Raw genomic sequence first — 15,181 nt, 5'->3', positions numbered from 1 at the left:
GGTGCTCAGTACTCAGGGTGCTGGGTGCTCAGTGCTCAGGGTGCTGGGTGCTAAGTACTCAGGGTGCTGGGTGCTCAGTACTCAGGGTGCTGGGTGCTCAGTGCTCAGGGTGCTGGGTGCTCAGTACTCACGGTGCTGGGTGCTCAGTGCTCAGGGTGCTGGGTGCTCAGTACTCAGGGTGCTCAGTACTCAGGGTGCAGGGTGCTCAGTGCTCGGGGTGCTGGGTGCTCAGTACTCAGGGTGCTCAGTACTCAGGGTGCTGGGTGCTCAGTGCTCGGGTTGCTGGGTGCTCAGTGCTCACGGTGATCGGTGCTCAGTAATCAGGATGCTGGGTGCTCAGTACTCAGGGTGCTGGGTGCTCAGTCCTCAGGGTGCTCAGTGCCCAGGGTGCTGGGTGCTCAGTGCTCGGGGTGCTGGGTGCTCAGTGCTCGGGGGTGCTGGGTGCTCAGTACTCAGGGTGCGCGGTGCTCAGTACTCAGGGTGCTGGGTCCTCAGTGCTCGGGGTGCGGGGTGCTCAGTACTCAGGGTGCTGGGTGCTCAGTGCTCGGGGTGCTCGATGCTCAGTACGTTGGGTGCTCAGTACTCAGGGTGCTGGGTGCTCAGTGCTCAGGGTGCTGGGTGCTCAGTGCTCAGGGTGCTTGATGCTCAGTACTCAGGGTGCAGGGTGCTCAGTGCTCAGGGTGCTGGGTGCTCAGTGCTCGGGGTGCTAGGTGCTCAGTACTCAGGGTGCTCAGTACTCAGGGTGCTGGGTGCTCAGGGCACGGGGTGCTGGGTGCTCAGTACTCAGGGTGCTGCGTGCTCAGTGCTCGGGGTGCTCTTTGCTCAGTACTCAGGGTGCTGGGTGCTCAGTACTCAGGGTGCTGGGTGCTCAGTGCTCAGGGTGATCGGTGCTCAGTGCTCAGGGTGCTGGGTGCTCAGTACTCGGGGTGCTCGGTGCTCAGTACTCAGGGTGCTGGGTGCTCAGTACTCAGGGTGCTGGGTGCTCAGTGCTCAGGGTGATCGGTGCTCAGTCCTCAGGGTGCTCAGTACTCAGGGTGCTGGGTGCTTAGTACTCAGGGTGCTGGGTGCTCATTCTCGGGGTGCTGGGTGCTCAGTGCTCGGTGTGCTGTTTGCTCAGTACTCGGGGTGCTGGGTGCTCAGTGCTCAGCGTGCTGGGTGCTCAGTATTCAGGGTACTCGGTTCTCAGTACTCAGGGTGCTGGGTGCTAATTCTCGGGGTGCTGGGTTCTCAGTGCTCGGGGTGCTGGGTGCTCAGTGCTCGGGGTGCTGGGTGCTCAGTACTCAGGGTGCTGGGTGCTCAGTACTCGGGGTGCTGGGTGCTCAGTGCTCAGGGTGCTGGGTGCTCAGTGCTCGGGGTGCTGGGTGCTCAGTGCTCAGGGTGCTGGCTGCTCAGTGCTCAGGGTGCTGTGTGCTCAGTACTCAGGGTGCTCGGTGCTCAGTACTCAGGGTGCTCAGCGCTCAGTACTCAGCGTGCTGGGTGCTCAGTGCTCAGGGTCCTTGGTGCTCAGTACTCAGGGTGCTCAGTACTCAGCGTGCTTTGTGCTCAGTGCTCAGGGTGCTGGGTGCTCAGTACTCAGGGTGCTGGGTGCTCAGTACTCAGGGTGCTGGGTGCTCAGTACTCAGGTTGCTGGGTGCTCAGTGCTTGGGGTGCTGGGTGCTCAGTGTTCAGGGTGCTGTGTGCTCAGTGCTCGGGTTGCTGGGTGCTCAGTACTCGGGGTGCTCGGTGCTCAGTACTCAGGGTGCTGGGTGCTCAGTACTCAGGGTGCTGGGTGCTCAGTACTCAGGGTGCTGGGTGCTCAGTACTCAGGGTGCTGGGTGCTCAGTACTCAGGGTGCTGCGTGCTCAGTGCTCAGGGTGCTGGGTGCTCAGTACTCAGGGTGCTGGGTGCTCAGTACTCAGGGTGCTGGGTGCTCAGTGCTCATGGTGATCGGTGCTCAGTCCTCAGTGTGCTCAGTACTCAGGGTGCTGGGTGCTCAGTGCTCGGGGTGCTGGGTGCTCAGTGCTGAGGGTGCTGTGTGCTCTGTGATCGGGGTGCTGGGTGCTCAGTACTCAGGGTGCTGGGTGCTCAGTACTCAGTGCTCGGGGTCCTGGGTGCTTCGTGCTTGGGGTGCTGGGTGCTCAGCACTCAGGGTGCTTAGTGCTCAGTACTCAGGGTGCTCAGTGCTCGGGGTGCTGGGTGCTCAGTACGCAGGGTTCTGGGTGCTCAGTACTCAGGGTGCTGGGTGCTCAGTGCTCAGGGTGCTGGGTGCTCAGTACTCGGGGTGCTCGGTGCTCAGTACTCAGGGTGCTGGGTGCTCAGTGCTCGGGGTGCTCGATGCTCAGTACGTTGGGTGCTCAGTACTCAGGGTGCTGGGTGCTCAGTGCTCAGGGTGCTGGGTGCTCAGTGCTCAGGGTGCTGGGAGCTCAGTGCTCAGGGTGCTTGATGCTCAGTACTCAGGGTGCAGGGTGCTCAGTGCTCAGGGTGCTGGGTGCTCAGTGCTCGGGGTGCTAGGTGCTCAGTACTCAGGGTGCTCAGTACTCAGGGTGCTGTGTGCTCAGGGCTCGGGGTGCTGGGTGCTCAGTACTCAGGGTGCTGCGTGCTCAGTGCTCGGGTTGCTAGGTGCTCAGTGCTCAGGGTGCTGGGTGCTCAGTACTCGGGGTGCTCGGTGCTCAGTACTCAGGGTGCTGGGTGCTCAGTACTCAGGGTGCTGGGTGCTCAGTGCTCAGCGTGATCGGTGCTCAGTCCTGAGGGTGCTCAGTACTCAGGGTGCTGGGTGCTCAGTACTCAGGGTGCTGGGTGCTCATTCTCGGGGTGCTGGGTGCTCAGTGCTCGGTGTGCTGTTTGCTCAGTACTCGGGGTGCTGGGTGCTCAGTGCTCAGCGTGCTGGGTGCTCAGTACTGAGGGTACTCGGTTCTCAGTACTCAGGGTGCTGGGTGCTATTTCTCGGGGTGCTGGGTTCTCAGTGCTCGGGGTGCTGGGTGCTCAGTGCTCGGGGTGCTCGGTGCTCAGTACTCAGGGTGCTGGTTGCTCAGTACTCGGGGTGCTGGGTGCTCAGTGCTGAGGGTGCTGGGTGCTCAGTGCTCGGGGAGCTGGGTGCTCAGTGCTCAGGGTGCTGGCTGCTCAGTGCTCAGGTTGCTGGGTGCTCAGTACTCAGGGTGCTCGGTGCTCAGTACTCAGCGTGCTGGGTGCTCAGTGCTCAGGGTCCTTGGTGCTCAGTACTCAGGGTGCTCAGTGCTCAGTACTCAGCGTGCTTTGGGCTCAGTGCTCAGGGTGCTGGGTGCTCAGTACTCAGGGTGCTGGGTGCTCAGTACTCACGGTGCTCGGTGCTCAGTACTCGGGGTGCTGGGTGCTCATTACTCAGGGTGCTGGGTGCTCAGTGCTCGGGGTGCTCGGTGCTCAGTACTCTTGGTTCTGGGTGCTCAGTACTCAGGGTGCTAGGTGCTCAGTGCTCGGGGTGCTCGGTGCTCAGTGCTCAGGATGCTCGGTGCTCAGTACTCTTGGTGCTCGGTGCTCAGTACTCAGGGTGCTGGGTGCTCAGTGCTCGGGGTGCTGGGTGCTCAGTACTCAGGGTGCTGGGTGCTCAGTACTCAGGGTGCTGGGTGCTCAGTACTCAGGGTGCTGCGTGCTCAGTGCTCAGGGTGCTGGGTGCTCAGTACTCAGGGTGCTGGGTGCTCAGTAGTCAGGGTGCTGGGTGCTCAGTGCTCAGGGTGATCGGTGCTCAGTCCTCAGTGTGCTCAGTACTCAGGGTGCTGGGTGCTCAGTGCTCGGGGTGCTGGGTGCTCAGTGCTGAGGGTGCTGTGTGCTCTGTGATCGGGGTGCTGGGTGCTCAGTACTCAGGGTGCTCAGTGCTCGGGGAGCTCGGTGCTCAGTACTCAGGGTGCTGGGTGCTCAGTACTCAGTGCTCGGGGTCCTGGGTGCTCCGTGCTTGGGGTGCTGGGTGCTCAGCACTCAGGGTGCTTAGTGCTCAGTACTCAGGGTGCTCAGTGCTCGGGGTGCTGGGTGCTCAGTACGCAGGGTTCTGGGTGCTCAGTACTCAGGGTGCTGGGTGCTCAGTGCTCAGGGTGCTGGGTGGTCAGTACTCGGGGTGCTCGGTGCTCAGTACTCAGGGTGCTGGGTGCTCAGTGCTCGGGGTGCTCGATGCTCAGTACGTTGGGTGCTGGGTGCTCAGTACTCAGGGTGCTGGGTGCTCAGTACTCAGGGTGCTGGGTGCTCAGTACTCAGGGTGCTGGGTGCTCAGTACTCAGGGTGCTGCGTGCTCAGTGCTCAGGGTGCTGGGTGCTCAGTACTCAGGGTGCTGGGTGCTCAGTACTCAGGGTGCTGGGTGCTCAGTGCTCAGGGTGATCGGTGCTCAGTCCTCAGTGTGCTCAGTACTCAGGGTGCTGTGTGCTCAGTGCTCGGGGTGCTGGGTGCTCAGTGCTGAGGGTGCTGTGTGCTCTGTGATCGGGGTGCTGGGTGCTCAGTACTCAGGGTGCTCAGTGCTCGGGGAGCTCGGTGCTCAGTACTCAGGGTGCTGGGTGCTCAGTACTCAGTGCTTGGTGTCCTGGGTGCTCCGTGCTTGGGGTGCTGGGTGATCAGCGCTCAGGGTGCTTAGTGCTCAGTACTCAGGGTGCTCAGTGCTCAGGGTGCTGGGTGCTCAGTACCCAGGGTTCTCGGTGCTCAGTACTCAGGGTGCTGGGTGCTCAGTGCTCAGGGTGCTGGGTGCTCAGTACTCGGGGTGCTCGGTGCTCAGTACTCAGGATGCTGGGTGCTCAGTGCTCAGGGTGCTCGATGCTCAGTAGGTTGGGTGCTCAGTACTCAGGGTGCTGGGTGCTCAGTGCTCAGGGTCCTGGGTGCTCAGTGCTCAGGGTGCTGGGTGCTCAGTGCTCAGGGTGCTTGATGCTCAGTACTCAGGGTGCAGGGTGCTCAGTGCTCAGGGTGCTGGGTGCTCAGTGCTCGGGGTGCTAGGTGCTCAGTACTCAGGGTGCTCAGTACTCAGGGTGCTGTGTGCTCAGGGCTCGGGGTGCTGGGTGCTCAGTACTCAGGGTGCTGCATGCTCAGTGCTCGGGTTGCTAGGTGCTCAGTGCTCAGGGTGCTGGGTGCTCAGTACTCGGGGTGCTCGGTGCTCAGTACTCAGGGTGCTGGGTGCTCAGTACTGAGGGTGCTGGGTGCTCAGTGCTCAGGGTGATCGGTGCTCAGTCCTCAGGGTGCTCAGTACTCAGGGTGCTGGGTGCTCAGTACTCAGGGTGCTGGGTGCTCATTCTCGGGGTGCTGGGTGCTCAGTGCTCGGTGTGCTGTTTGCTCAGTACTCGGGGTGCTGGGTGCTCAGTGCTCAGCGTGCTGGGTGCTCAGTACTGAGGGTACTCGGTTCTCAGTACTCAGGGTGCTGGGTGCTAATTCTCGGGGTGCTGGGTTCTCAGTGCTCGGGGTGCTGGGTGCTCAGTGCTCGGGGTGCTCGGTGCTCAGTACTCAGGGTGCTGGGTGCTCAGTACTCGGGGTGCTGGGTGCTCAGTGCTCAGGGTGCTGGGTGCTCAGTGCTCGGGGAGCTGGGTGCTCAGTGCTCAGGGTGCTGGCTGCTCAGTGCTCAGGGTGCTGGGTGCTCAGTACTCAGGGTGCTCAGTGCTCAGTACTCAGGGTGCTCAGCGCTCAGTACTCAGCATGCTGGGTGCTCAGTGCTCAGGGTCCTTGGTGCTCAGTACTCAGGGTGCTCAGTGCTCAGTACTCAGCGTGCTTTGTGCTCAGTGCTCAGGGTGCTGGGTGCTCAGTACTCAGGGTGCTGGGTGCTCAGTACTCACGGTGCTTGGTGCTCAGTTCTCGGGGTGCTGGGTGCTCATTACTCAGGGTGCTGGGTGCTCAGTGCTCAGGGTGCTCGGTGCTCAGTACTCTTGGTTCTGGGTGCTCAGTACTCAGGGTGCTAGGTGCTCAGTGCTCGGGGTGCTCGGTGATCAGTGCTCAGGATGCTCGGTGCTCAGTACTCTTGGTGCTCGGTGCTCAGTACTCAGGGTGCTGGGTGCTCAGTGCTCGGGGTGCTGGGTGCTCAGTACTCAGGGTGCTGGGTGCTCAGTACTCAGGGTGCTGGGTGCTCAGTACTCAGGGTGCTGGGTGCTCAGTGTTCAGGGTGCTGGGTGCTTAGTGCTCGGGGTGCTGGGTGCTCAGTACTCAGGGTGCTGGGTGCTCAGTGCTCGGGGTGCTGGGTGCTCAGTACTCAGGGTGCTGGGTGCTCAGTACTCAGGGTGCTGGGTGCTCAGTACTCTTGGTGCTCGGTGCTCAGTACTCAGGGTGCTGGGTGCTCAGTGCTCGGGGTGCTGGGTGCTCAGTACTCAGGGTGCTGGGTGCTCAGTACTCAGGGTGCTGGGTGCTCAGTACTCAGGGTGCTGCGTGCTCAGTGCTCAGGGTGCTGGGTGCTCAGTACTCAGGGTGCTGGGTGCTCAGTAGTCAGGGTGCTGGGTGCTCAGTGCTCAGGGTGATCGGTGCTCAGTCCTCAGTGTGCTCAGTACTCAGGGTGCTGGGTGCTCAGTGCTCGGGGTGCTGGGTGCTCAGTGCTGAGGGTGCTGTGTGCTCTGTGATCGGGGTGCTGGGTGCTCAGTACTCAGGGTGCTCAGTGCTCGGGGAGCTCGGTGCTCAGTACTCAGGGTGCTGGGTGCTCAGTACTCAGTGCTCGGGGTCCTGGGTGCTCCGTGCTTGGGGTGCTGGGTGCTCAGCACTCAGGGTGCTTAGTGCTCAGTACTCAGGGTGCTCAGTGCTCGGGGTGCTGGGTGCTCAGTACGCAGGGTTCTGGGTGCTCAGTACTCAGGGTGCTGGGTGCTCAGTGCTCAGGGTGCTGGGTGGTCAGTACTCGGGGTGCTCGGTGCTCAGTACTCAGGGTGCTGGGTGCTCAGTGCTCGGGGTGCTCGATGCTCAGTACGTTGGGTGCTGGGTGCTCAGTACTCAGGGTGCTGGGTGCTCAGTACTCAGGGTGCTGGGTGCTCAGTACTCAGGGTGCTGGGTGCTCAGTACTCAGGGTGCTGCGTGCTCAGTGCTCAGGGTGCTGGGTGCTCAGTACTCAGGGTGCTGGGTGCTCAGTACTCAGGGTGCTGGGTGCTCAGTGCTCAGGGTGATCGGTGCTCAGTCCTCAGTGTGCTCAGTACTCAGGGTGCTGGGTGCTCAGTGCTCGGGGTGCTGGGTGCTCAGTGCTGAGGGTGCTGTGTGCTCTGTGATCGGGGTGCTGGGTGCTCAGTACTCAGGGTGCTCAGTGCTCGGGGAGCTCGGTGCTCAGTACTCAGGGTGCTGGGTGCTCAGTACTCAGTGCTTGGTGTCCTGGGTGCTCCGTGCTTGGGGTGCTGGGTGATCAGCGCTCAGGGTGCTTAGTGCTCAGTACTCAGGGTGCTCAGTGCTCAGGGTGCTGGGTGCTCAGTACCCAGGGTTCTCGGTGCTCAGTACTCAGGGTGCTGGGTGCTCAGTGCTCAGGGTGCTGGGTGCTCAGTACTCGGGGTGCTCGGTGCTCAGTACTCAGGATGCTGGGTGCTCAGTGCTCGGGGTGCTCGATGCTCAGTAGGTTGGGTGCTCAGTACTCAGGGTGCTGGGTGCTCAGTGCTCAGGGTCCTGGGTGCTCAGTGCTCAGGGTGCTGGGTGCTCAGTGCTCAGGGTGCTTGATGCTCAGTACTCAGGGTGCAGGGTGCTCAGTGCTCAGGGTGCTGGGTGCTCAGTGCTCGGGGTGCTAGGTGCTCAGTACTCAGGGTGCTCAGTACTCAGGGTGCTGTGTGCTCAGGGCTCGGGGTGCTGGGTGCTCAGTACTCAGGGTGCTGCATGCTCAGTGCTCGGGTTGCTAGGTGCTCAGTGCTCAGGGTGCTGGGTGCTCAGTACTCGGGGTGCTCGGTGCTCAGTACTCAGGGTGCTGGGTGCTCAGTACTGAGGGTGCTGGGTGCTCAGTGCTCAGGGTGATCGGTGCTCAGTCCTCAGGGTGCTCAGTACTCAGGGTGCTGGGTGCTCAGTACTCAGGGTGCTGGGTGCTCATTCTCGGGGTGCTGGGTGCTCAGTGCTCGGTGTGCTGTTTGCTCAGTACTCGGGGTGCTGGGTGCTCAGTGCTCAGCGTGCTGGGTGCTCAGTACTGAGGGTACTCGGTTCTCAGTACTCAGGGTGCTGGGTGCTAATTCTCGGGGTGCTGGGTTCTCAGTGCTCGGGGTGCTGGGTGCTCAGTGATCGGGGTGCTCGGTGCTCAGTACTCAGGGTGCTGGGTGCTCAGTACTCGGGGTGCTGGGTGCTCAGTGCTCAGGGTGCTGGGTGCTCAGTGCTCGGGGAGCTGGGTGCTCAGTGCTCAGGGTGCTGGCTGCTCAGTGCTCAGGGTGCTGGGTGCTCAGTACTCAGGGTGCTCGGTGCTCAGTACTCAGGGTGCTCAGCGCTCAGTACTCAGCATGCTGGGTGCTCAGTGCTCAGGGTCCTTGGTGCTCAGTACTCAGGGTGCTCAGTGCTCAGTACTCAGCGTGCTTTGTGCTCAGTGCTCAGGGTGCTGGGTGCTCAGTACTCAGGGTGCTGGGTGCTCAGTACTCACGGTGCTTGGTGCTCAGTTCTCGGGGTGCTGGGTGCTCATTACTCAGGGTGCTGGGTGCTCAGTGCTCGGGGTGCTCGGGGCTCAGTACTCTTGGTTCTGGGTGCTCAGTACTCAGGGTGCTAGGTGCTCAGTGCTCGGGGTGCTCGGTGCTCAGTGCTCAGGATGCTCGGTGCTCAGTACTCTTGGTGCTCGGTGCTCAGTACTCAGGGTGCTGGGTGCTCAGTGCTCGGGGTGCTGGGTGCTCAGTACTCAGGGTGCTGGGTGCTCAGTACTCAGGGTGCTGGGTGCTCAGTACTCAGGGTGCTGGGTGCTCAGTGTTCAGGGTGCTGGGTGCTTAGTGCTCGGGGTGCTGGGTGCTCAGTACTCGGGGTGCTCAGTGCTCAGTACTCAGGGTGCTGGGTGCTCAGTACTCAGGGTGCTGGGTGCTCAGTACTCAGGGTGCTGGGTGCTCAGTACTCAGGGTGCTGGGTGCTCAGTACTCAGGGTGCTGCGTGCTCAGTGCTCAGGGTGCTGGGTGCTCAGTACTCAGGGTGCTGGGTGCTCAGTACTCAGGGTGCTGGGTGCTCAGTGCTCGGGGTGCTGGGTGCTCAGTGCTGAGGGTGCTGTGTGCTCTGTGATCGGGGTGCTGGGTGCTCAGTACTCAGGGTGCTCAGTGCTCGGGGAGCTCGGTGCTCAGTACTCAGGGTGCTGGGTGCTCAGTACTAAGTGCTGGGTGTCCTGGGTGCTCCGTGCTTGGGGTGCTGGGTGATCAGCGCTCAGGGTGCTTAGTGCTCAGTACTCAGGGTGCTCAGTGCGCGGGGTGCTGGGTGCTCAGTACTCAGGGTTCTCGGTGCTCAGTACTCAGGGTGCTGGGTGCTCAGTGCTCAGGGTGCTGGGTGCTCAGTACTCGGGGTGCTCGGTGCTCAGTACTCAGGATGCTGGGTGCTCAGTGCTCGGGGTGCTCGATGCTCACTAGGTTGGGTGCTCAGTACTCAGGGTGCTGGGTGCTCAGTGCTCAGGGTACTGGGTGCTCAGTGCTCAGGGTGCTGGGTGCTCAGTGCTCAGGGTGCTTGATGCTCAGTACTCAGGGTGCAGGGTGCTCAGTGCTCAGGGTGCTGGGTGCTCAGTGCTCGGGGTGCTAGGTGCTCAGTACTCAGGGTGCTCAGTACTCAGGTTGCTGTGTGCTCAGGGCTCGGAGTGCTGGGTGCTCAGTACTCAGGGTGCTGCGTGCTCAGTGCTCGGGTTGCTAGGTGCTCAGTGCTCAGGGTGCTGGGTGCTCAGTAATCGGGGTGCTCGGTGCTCAGTACTCAGGGTGCTGGGTGCTCAGTACTCAGGGTGCTGGGTGCTCAGTGCTCAGGGTGATAGGTGCTCAGTCCTCAGGGTGCTCAGTACTCAGGGTGCTGGGTGCTCAGTACTCAGGGTGCTGGGTGCTCATTCTCGGGGTGCTGGGTGCTCAGTGCTCGGTGTGCTGTTTGCTCAGTACTCGGGGTGCTGGGTGCTCAGTGCTCAGCGTACTGGGTGCTCAGTACTGAGGGTACTCGGTTCTCAGTACTCAGGGTGCTGGGTGCTAATTCTCGGGGTGCTGGGTTCTCAGTGCTCGGGGTGCTGGGTGCTCAGTGCTCGGGGTGCTCGGTGCTCAGTACTCAGGGTGCTGGGTGCTCAGTACTCGGGGTGCTGGGTGCTCAGTGCTCAGGGTGCTGGGTGCTCAGTGCTCGGGGAGCTGGGTGCTCAGTGCTCAGGGTGCTGGCTGCTCAGTGCTCAGGGTGCTGGGTGCTCAGTACTCAGGGTGCTCGGTGCTCAGTACTCAGGGTGCTCAGCGCTCAGTACTCAGCGTGCTGGGTGCTCAGTGCTCAGGGTCCTTGGTGCTCAGTACTCAGGGTGCTCAGTGCTCAGTACTCAGCGTGCTTTGTGCTCAGTGCTCAGGGTGCTGGGTGCTCAGTACTCAGGGTGCTGGGTGCTCAGTACTCACGGTGCTCGGTGCTCAGTACTCGGGGTGCTGGGTGCTCATTACTCAGGGTGCTGGGTGCTCAGTGCTCGGGGTGCTCGGTGCTCAGTACTCTTGGTTCTGGGTGCTCAGTACTCAGGGTGCTAGGTGCTCAGTGCTCGGGGTGCTCGGTGCTCAGTGCTCAGGATGCTCGGTGCTCAGTACTCTTGGTGCTCGGTGCTCAGTACTCAGGGTGCTGGGTGCTCAGTGCTCGGGGTGCTGGGTGCTCAGTACTCAGGGTGCTGGGTGCTCAGTACTCAGGGTGCTGGGTGCTCAGTACTCAGGTTGCTGGGTGCTCAGTGCTTGGGGTGCTGGGTGCTCAGTGTTCAGGGTGCTGGGTGCTTAGTGCTCGGGGTGCTCGGTGCTCAGTACTCAGGGTGCTGGGTGCTCAGTGCTCGGGGTGCTCGATGCTCAGTACGTTGGGTGCTCAGTACTCAGGGTGCTGGGTGCTCAGTCCTCAGGGTGCTATGTGCTCAGTGCTCAGGGTGCTGGGTGCTCAGTGCTCAGGGTGCTTGATGCTCAGTACTCAGGGTGCAGGGTGCTCAGTGCTCAGGGTGCTGGATGCTCAGTGCTCGGGGTGCTAGGTGCTCAGTACTCAGGGTGCTCAGTACTCAGGGTGCTGTGTGCTCAGGGCTCGGGGTGCTGGGTGCTCAGTACTCAGGGTGCTGCGTGCTCAGTGCTCGGGTTGCTAGGTGCTCAGTGCTCAGGGTGCTGGGTGCTCAGTACTCGGGGTGCTCGGTGCTCAGTACTCAGGGTGCTGGGTGCTCTGTACTCAGGGTGCTGGGTGCTCAGCGTGATCGGTGCTCAGTCCTCTGGGTGCTCAGTACTCAGGGTGCTGGGTGCTCAGTACTCAGGGTGCTGGGTGCTCATTCTCGGGGTGCTGGGTGCTCAGTGCTCGGTGTGCTGTTTGCTCAGTACTCGGGGTGCTGGGTGCTCAGTGCTCAGCGTGCTGGGTGCTCAGTACTGAGGGTACTCGGTTCTCAGTACTCAGGGTGCTGGGTGCTAATTCTCGGGGTGCTGTGTTCTCAGTGCTCGGGGTGCTGGGTGCTCAGTGCTCGGGGTGCTCGGTGCTCAGTACTCAGGGTGCTGGGTGCTCAGTACTCGGGGTGCTGGGTGCTCAGTGCTGAGGGTGCTGGGTGCTCAGTGCTCGGGGAGCTTGGTGCTCAGTGCTCAGGGTGCTGGCTGCTCAGTGCTCAGGGTGCTGTGTGCTCAGTACTCAGGGTGCTCGGTGCTCAGTACTCAGGGTGCTCAGCGCTCAGTACTCAGCGTGCTGGGTGCTCAGTGCTCAGGGTCCTTGGTGCTCAGTACTCAGGGTGCTCAGTGCTCAGTACTCAGCGTGCTTTGTGCTCAGTGCTCAGGGTGCTGGGTGCTCAGTACTCAGGGTGCTGGGTGCTCAGGACTCACGGTGCTCGGTGCTCAGTACTCGGGGTGCTGGGTGCTCATTACTCAGGGTGCTGGGTGCTCAGTGCTCGGGGTGCTCGGTGCTCAGTACTCTTGGTTCTGGGTGCTCAGTACTCAGGGTGCTACGTGCTCAGTGCTCGGGGTGCTCGGTGCTCAGTGCTTAGGATGCTCGGTGCTCAGTACTCTTGGTGCTCGGTGCTCAGTACTCAGGGTGCTGGGTGCTCAGTGCTCGGGGTGCTGGGTGCTCAGTACTCAGGGTGCTGGGTGCTCAGTACTCAGGGTGCTGGGTGCTCAGTACTCAGGTTGCTGGGTGCTCAGTGCTTGGGGTGCTGGGTGCTCAGTGTTCAGGGTGCTGGGTGCTTAGTGCTCGGGGTGCTGGGTGCTCAGTACTCGGGGTGCTCAGTGCTCAGTACTCAGGGTGCTGGGTGCTCAGTACTCAGGGTGCTGGGTGCTCAGTACTCAGGGTGCTGGGTGCTCAGTACTCAGGGTGCTGGGTGCTCAGTACTCAGGGTGCTGCATGCTCAGTGCTCAGGGTGCTGGGTGCTCATTACTCAGGGTGCTGGGTGCTCAGTACTCAGGGTGCTGGGTGCTCAGTGCTCAGTGCTCAGGGTGATCGGTGCTCAGTCCTCAGTGTGCTCAGTACTCAGGGTGCTGGGTGCTCAGTGCTCGGGGTGCTGGGTGCTCAGTGCTGAGGGTGCTGTGTGCTCTGTGATCGGGGTGCTGGGTGCTCAGTACTCAGGGTGCTCAGTGCTCGGGGAGCTCGGTGCTCAGTACTCAGGGTGCTGGGTGCTCAGTACTCAGTGCTTGGTGTCCTGGGTGCTCCGTGCTTGGGGTGCTGGGTGATCAGCGCTCAGGGTGCTTAGTGCTCAGGACTCAGGGTGCTCAGTGCTCGGGGTGCTGGGTGCTCAGTACTCAGGGTTCTCGGTGCTCAGTACTCAGGGTGCTGGGTGCTCAGTGCTCAGGGTGCTGGGTGCTCAGTACTCGAGGTGCTCGGTGCTCAGTACTCAGGATGCTGGGTGCTCAGTGCTCAGGGTGCTCGATGCTCAGTAGGTTGGGTGCTCAGTACTCAGGGTGCTGGGTGCTCAGTGCTCAGGGTCCTGGGTGCTCAGTGCTCAGGGTGCTGGGTGCTCAGTCCTCAGGGTGCTTGATGCTCAGTACTCAGGGTGCAGGGTGCTCAGTGCTCAGGTTGCTGGGTGCTCAGTGCTCGGGGTGCTAGGTGCTCAGTACTCAGGGTGCTCAGTACTCAGGGTGCTGTGTGCTCAGGGCTCTGGGTGCTGGGTGCTCAGTACTCAGGGTGCTGCGTGCTCAGTGCTCGGGTTGCTAGGTGCTCAGTGCTCAGGGTGCTGGGTGCTCAGTACTCGGGGTGCTCGGTGCTCAGTACTCAGGGTGCTGGGTGCTCAGTACTGAGGGTGCTGGGTGCTCAGTGCTCAGGGTGATCGGTGCTCAGTCCTCAGTGTGCTCAGTACTCAGGGTGCTGGGTGCTCAGTACTCAGGGTGCTGGGTGCTCATTCTCGGGGTGCTGGGTGCTCAGTGCTCGGTGTGCTGTTTGCTCAGTACTCGGGGTGCTGGGTGCTCAGTGCTCAGCGTGCTGGGTGCTCAGTACTGAGGGTACTCGGTTCTCAGTACTCAGGGTGCTGGGTGCTAATTCTCGGGGTGCTGGGTTCTCAGTGCTCGGGGTGCTGGGTGCTCAGTGCTCGGGGTGCTCGGTGCTCAGTACTCAGGGTGCTGGGTGCTCAGTACTCGGGGTGCTGGGTGCTCAGTGCTCAGGGTGCTGGGTGCTCAGTGCTCGGGGAGCTGGGTGCTCAGTGCTCAGGGTGCTGGCTGCTCAGTGCTCAGGGTGCTGGGTGCTCAGTTCTCAGGGTGCTCGGTGCTCAGTACTCAGGGTGCTCAGCGCTCAGTACTCAGCGTGCTGGGTGCTCAGTGCTCTGGGTCCTAGGTGCTCAGTACTCAGGGTGCTCAGTGCTCAGTACTCAGCGTGCTTTGTGCTCAGTGCTCAGGGTGCTGGGTGCTCAGTACTCAGGGTGCTGGGTGCTCAGTACTCACGGTGCTCGGTGCTCAGTACTCGGGGTGCTGGGTGCTCATTACTCAGGGTGCTGGGTGCTCAGTGCTCGGGGTGCTCGGTGCTCAGTACTCTTGGTTCTGGGTGCTCAGTACTCAGGGTGCTAGGTGCTCAGTGCTCGGGGTGCTCGGTGCTCAGTGCTCAGGATGCTCGGTGCTCAGTACTCTTGGTGCTCGGTGCTCAGTACTCAGGGTGCTGGGTGCTCAGTGCTCGGGGTGCTGGGTGCTCAGTACTCAGGGTGCTGGGTGCTCAGTACTCAGGGTGCTGGGTGCTCAGTACTCAGGTTGCTGGGTGCTCAGTGCTTGGGGTGCTGGGTGCTCAGTGTTCAGGGTGCTGGGTGCTTAGTGCTCGGGGTGCTGGGTGCTCAGTACTCGGGGTGCTCAGTGCTCAGTATTCAGGGTGCTGGGTGCTCAGTACTCAGGGTGCTGGGTGCTCAGTACTCAGGGTGCTGGGTGCTCAGTACTCAGGGTGCTGGGTGCTCAGTACTCAGGGTGCTGCGTGCTCAGTGCTCAGGGTGCTGGGTGCTCAGTACTCAGGGTGCTGGGTGCTCAGTACTCAGGGTGCTGGGTGCTCAGTGCTCAGGGTGATCGGTGCTCAGTCCTCAGTGTGCTCAGTACTCAGGGTGCTGGGTGCTCAGTGCTCGGGGTGCTGGGTGCTCAGTGCTGAGGGTGCTGTGTGCTCTGTGATCGGGGTGCTGGGTGCTCCGTACTCAGGGTGCTCAGTGCTCGGGGAGCTCGGTGCTCAGTACTCAGGGTGCTGGGTGCTCAGTACTAAGTGCTGGGTGTCCTGGGTGCTCCGTGCTTGGGGTGCTGGGTGATCAGCGCTCAGGGTGCTTAGTGCTCAGTACTCAGGGTGCTCAGTGCTCGGGGTGCTGGGTGCTCAGTACTCAGGGTTCTCAGTGCTCAGTACTCAGGGTGCTGGGTGCTCAGTGCTCAGGGTGCTGGGTGCTCAGTACTCGGGGTGCTCGGTGCTCAGTACTCAGGATGCTGGGTGCTCAGTGCTCGGGGTGCTCGATGCTCAGTAGGTTGGGTGCTCAGTACTCAGGGTGCTGGGTGCTCAGTGCTCAGGGTCCTGGGTGCTCAGTGCTCAGGGTGCTGGGTGCTCAGTGCTCAGGGTGCTTGATGCTCAGTACTCAGGGTGCAGGGTGCTCAGTGCTCAGGGTGCTGGGTGCTCAGTGCTCGGGGTGCTAGGTGCTCAGTACTCAGGGTGCTCAGTACTCAGGGTGCTGTGTGCTCAGGGCTCGGAGTGCTGGGTGCTCAGTACTCAGGGTGCTGCG

Source organism: Microtus oregoni, unplaced genomic scaffold (assembly GCF_018167655.1).
Source record: "Microtus oregoni isolate MIOR12 unplaced genomic scaffold, Mior012 000051F_ref0000332, whole genome shotgun sequence".
Lineage (NCBI taxonomy): Eukaryota > Metazoa > Chordata > Mammalia > Rodentia > Cricetidae > Microtus > Microtus oregoni.
The sequence above is the reverse complement of the archived record's forward strand: the minus strand, read 5'-3'. Positions refer to the sequence as shown.